Source organism: Mytilus galloprovincialis, chromosome 14 (genome assembly GCF_965363235.1).
Source record: "Mytilus galloprovincialis chromosome 14, xbMytGall1.hap1.1, whole genome shotgun sequence".
Taxonomy (NCBI): domain Eukaryota; kingdom Metazoa; phylum Mollusca; class Bivalvia; order Mytilida; family Mytilidae; genus Mytilus; species Mytilus galloprovincialis.
In genome coordinates, this window is record NC_134851.1 from 3,776,003 (window position 1) to 3,781,545 (window position 5,543).

The 5,543-nt window shown below is 30.1% G+C and overlaps 1 long non-coding RNA gene across 1 annotated transcript; it reads left to right on the forward strand.

Moving 5' to 3' along the window:
- Positions 1 to 1,447: 1,447 nt before the first annotated feature.
- On the forward strand, positions 1,448 to 5,150 carry LOC143058986 (uncharacterized). Its single transcript, XR_012973318.1, has 3 exons — positions 1,448 to 1,559; positions 2,240 to 2,365; positions 4,750 to 5,150. It is a non-coding gene; the product is annotated as an uncharacterized LOC143058986 (long non-coding RNA).
- The last annotated feature ends 393 nt before the right edge of the window (positions 5,151 to 5,543 follow it).

Genomic DNA, 5,543 nt, shown 5'->3' on the forward strand with positions numbered 1-5,543 from the left:
CAATATGACATGTGCTTTATCAGTGGTTTTGGTTACTAGTTACAAATTAACGAAACATAATATTTTATATCCTATTTTTAATCTGTATACAGTGATTCAAATATCGTATGACACAATACATGTATATACATACCATTATAGACAAATTGTCTTACAAGGAAAGTCTTGCATAATATTCATGCATTCAATCTAGACGATAGTAAAGAGAGTATATATGTTACTACTAAGCTGAGTCGTTTTGAAATTACTAATTACCAGATTATTTGTCTTTCTTTATATAATCGTGATAGTGGAATTTTTAGGTGAAAATCAAATTTCTGCTTGCAAGTTTTCATTAGTTAGTGATAAAAACGTACAGTTTGAGTTTGAGTCTTCCTCTGGTATTTTTTATCCCTCTTTTAAGTAGTCTCGATTATCCAGACGCTCCATATGCATATGTAGAGTCTGGATCCAATCGGTTCGAATGATTGTAATGTGAGGGCGTGTCCAAATATACAAACACACGAGTTGGATATTTTCGGAATGTTTCTAGACTTATCGTACATTTGCGATAAAACTAGATGAAAACAAACGGAGGAAGTAGCAATCACCATGCCTGAAAAATTTGTAAGGCTAGGTAATTATATCTGAAGCTTTGTTTTTGTAAATATACTTTCAAATACTTCATTAATAAGAACTACCTTCTTCTTCTTTATTCTTTCCTCCACTATCTGGAGTACCACTACTTTTGTAGTGTAGCACGGATAAGCAACTGATTGATACTATAAGCAACTGTGTGCATACATGTGCAGGAATATTTTACAGTGAATATGATCGGTGCACAAACCAGTATTATTTCGCCTAAAATGAATTGTTCAATATACTGGTGTAAAGGATATAAACACAGCTTGGCGTACCCACCACCAATTTACAACGCAACGGCAGTTGGTCTTATCCAAAATGAGCTAAGGCAACAACCATTTGATTTTCTGGAGGGGGGGATGGCTATGTTTTTTTTTTGGAAAAAAAGTTTGTTTCCAGTTTTTGGAGAAAATAATAATTTGTTTTTGATTCTGAGAAAAAAAAACATAGCCCCCCCCCCCCAGAAAATCAAATGGTTGCTGCCTAAGGCTGCGATCCCAGCTGGGTGCTCAATTAAAACATAAAACTTGAGTGTTATTAAAATAACTTAATGCTGAATCACTTTTGTACAAGTGCAGGAAACTGTTCCATCACCATACTATATACATTTGTACTCCATTAAGGCACACGTGTTAGTATGTCAATTATACACTAATCAATGTATATTACTTTAAAAGTTCATGCACTGTTTACACTAATATTTTCTACCTCTAAAGAAATAAAACACTGCATACTCAAGTATTTGCATTACTTTCTTGTAGATACGTCTGTTATTTACAGTCCCCTTTATCATTAAACAGTTAAAGTTGCAATTTTGTCATTTATAATTTTCAGATCAATTTTGCACATCTTGGAGAGAAAGTAAAACAAACAATGGAATGTAGCAAAGTGGACATTATTCCTGATGAGTGCTGAATATGAAGATTGTTTGAACAGCGGTATACAACTGCATGTTGCCTTTATTTGATAAATTTACTGATAGGATAAATCTATAATTGTTTATTTTAAACTGACTTTGAAATAACAATAGAATTTCCATGACAACATGTACATGTAGTTTCTTCCATTTACAAGCTGATTTAATCATTCATAATGTCATCAAGCACAGAATCCTCTATAAACTGGTGGTCCCAAGATTTGACAATCAAATATTTTAAAGGACTTCTATATGACTGGTTATTTTTTGCAAGAGATATAATTATAGATCATTATAGTGAGGACCAGAGTAGGTTTTCTTGTAGGAACATCAGGAAAAAATATTTTCAAGAACTCTAGTCTGCAAGCATGCATTCCACAACTCACTGGTCAGTGATTTTTTGGTATTTCAGATCATAGAAAATTGCCAGATATTATGATGATCTTATCAATTAAAGATATATTACCGTAGCTATCTTTTTTTTTTGTTCTAACAACAACCATATTTGGCTATGAGTGAATATAATTTCATTTATTCATAATTTCTATTATTCATTATTTTGCAACCCTGCAAATTAAAACAGATCTGGAGACATTGTTCATTGTATACTTATTAAAATTTACTTTTTATAATGATAAATTTTTACTCTTAAAATTTTATAGTTTTTTTAACTAATGATTATTCCATTATTGTTTTTTCTAGCACTTCTTTTTAACATGATGGAGTTGCGAAAATTTACCACGGTTCTATGGACAACTGAAGGAGAATAATTTCATTTGTCAAAGGACAGGAGACTTTCCATGCTTCAAGACTTTAAATGCTGAAATTGTAAGGCTTTAAGAAACTAATGTATATGTATATGGTCTTGTCTTAAGTTTCCATAAAAAACATTAAGTATAATTTAAGTCTCAACTTTTTTATTTAGACATATTTTTAAGAAAAATATAATGTTTTAACTTTGTTCAATGCATTTTTAGAATTTCTTTAATTGGAAAAAATAAAGCACTTAATTTATACACAATAACCTTTTTGGTTTAAGCTTTTGTAAGAACCTTTTTTAAGATCATTACATGGAGCTTACACTGTTTGAAGAGATGTGGGTATATGCCAATGAGACAGCAACTCAACTACAAGAATAACCAAAGGACAAGGTTGGGCGGTAAATACCACCCCCGGTATTTACCAGTGGTATTTACTGGTATTTACCGCCCCGGTCAATACTCCCCAAGTGGTCAATACTGGCAAATACTGGTCAATTGAAATTTTCATGGTTGTTTCTACTATTAAATGAAGTAAAATCTTGATAAAAAGTCAAATATAATGTGTCAGCTTATAAAGGTAATGAATTTGATATGTTTTATTCATTTATAACACTTATTCTTACTACTGATTTAAAATTTAGTTTTTATGAATTATAAATTGCATACTTAAGATATATATATATATACAAATTTATATTTTATTTCAACATGTTTAAATCAATATATTTTTATTCAAAATGTATGATTTTACAGGTAATTAAAATTAAAGGTAAATAAAACTACAGGTAAATGAAGTTACATGGGTCTTTTTACGGTGAACGGAAAAAAAGTCACAGGAAAAAAAGTCACAGGATAAAAAGTCACAATATCCCTAGGAAAAAAAGTCACAGGAAAAAAAGTCACAAGAAAAAAAGTCACAGGAAAAAAAGTCACAATTTGTTTAAGTAAACTTATTTGTCAGAAATATGTTGGAATTCATGTGAAAAAGTCACTATGTACATGTATGCAATAAATAATTAAGCAAGAGTTTTTGAATACATTTAAAAAAGTCATAATATATTTGTATTTCATTGTTATGGCTTCCTACGAAGACAGGAAATGAAAGGTCTACAAAGGGGAGGGGGGTGCCACAAGAAGCCACACATCAATATCAACAGTCCCTAGGTATATATGTATAAAAATACTAAGCTATTATTAATGGCAATGAGTTGTTTGTTTAACACTTAATTACAGAATACTTATCTTTATAAAAATAAAAAAAAAATGTGGTCAAGTTATATACTAAACTTCTAACTTGTATTCAAATTGAAGGAAATTAATGCTGTTAAACTCACATCATGATCTCTAAGAGATATAAAACAAAAATAATTACAACAAATCCTTGAAAACATGTATCAATGTAGTACACAAGCATGTACATGTTCCATTTAAATGTTTTGCGATTTATATCTAAATTTCCAAAACTAGTTGTATAAAATGAATTAAAAAATGTCTATTTCCAAACAAATATCTATTGGGAATGTTTCCCAATATATTCATATATATGTGCGGCCTTATGACCATTTCGATAAAAAAATACAAATTAGGAATGTTTCTCCTGTTAATACATGTATGTGCAGACCCTATGACTATTTCATGCAAAAAATATATATTGTGACTTTTTTTCCTGTGACTTTTTTTCCTGTAACCATTTTTCCTGTGACTTTTTTTCCGTGACTTTTTTTCCGTGACTTTTTTTCCTGTGACTTTTTTTCCTACATTCCTTTTTACCTATCACCTGGCATTGCTAGGTGTAAAAATTTAATTACTAAAACAACAGCCTCCAATAAAAGTTGACAGTACATGGGTTGAAAGTAATAAAATTGATATATGAAGACTCCCTTAAACAATAAATTATTTCCTGTTTATAGCTATCTAACTGTGAAATAAAAAAAACCTTCTTCATGCTGGAAATGAAAATTTGAAGCATGAACAAAAAGTTTTTATCTTTTACTATAATATTATGTACACATTAATCAATGTAGATCCCTGTTTGAATTAACAATAAAATTAGAAATGAAAGCATTAAAAATGGTTTGAACACTTTCTATATAAATTAATTATTTATTGTAATTATAATTGACCAAGTAGATAGTGGTTTTTATAGTAATGACCACTCAAAATTTCAATCGACCAGTATTTGCCGGTATTTCCCAGTATTTGCCAGTATTTCCCGGTAAATACCGGTATTTACCACTGGCATGGTCAATACTAGTATTGACCGCTTTTTTTCCAACCTTGCCAAAGGAACATAACAAGATACTTGTTTTAACTGTCTAATCAAACCTAATGCTCCCTACAGTCAAATATCAAACAATTAAAAGATTAAACGCATGCAGTAATTCTTTAAATACATAATGTTTGTCTCCAATTAATAAAGCAGTTTTCTGAACTTGTGTCATATATTTGTAGGGAAATAAGATGCAGAGAACCATTCATGAAGTGTATACATGAAACTGATATTTACAATGATCTTCAGAGCTATAACTTTAGCCCTTAAGATTACATTACACTACTATTGCTTGCTAATTCTACTATCAACAGTAGAAGAGAGAAGATTCAGGACTAAGAGTGATTTTTGCAATTTGCTGTGGATGATGACTTAAATCAAATTTGGATGCATTGATGAAATTCATACAACGATGACAGTTAATTCTTTGAACAAGAAAAAGCTGTAGATATTTTCAATGGTGCAAAACCAAAAAAGTATGAACTATAAAATGATTAAAACTGTGTTGAGTTTACAATTTTTATAAAAGTTACAACATTTACCTACATGTAAAGAAATATAATAAACCCCAAAGATGCTTTTATTTAGATTGATTGTAAAGTTTACATGTCTGGCTGGCATGCATCATCTGTCTTTGTTCATGGTTCATAAGTCAGTGTAACTTTTCAAATGGTGGATCCTCCTCTAAGATACTAGAAACAAAATGTCTCTAAATGTCTATTTGGTTAATGGAATGATTGTAAGGTGTACAAGTCTGTCAGGCTTGGTTTATCTGTCAGACCTTGACCTCATTGTTATGAATCATTAATATCTTTAAACTTGTAGTAAACTTTTATCTGTTAGACTGATAATATAAATCATTTAAGCAGGAAACACATTCCAGCTTGTTTTAGATATCAATCTCTTGGTGAAATTTCTTATTTTACAAATCTTGAAAAAATATGATCAAATTAGAAGATATTCAGTGCAGAATATT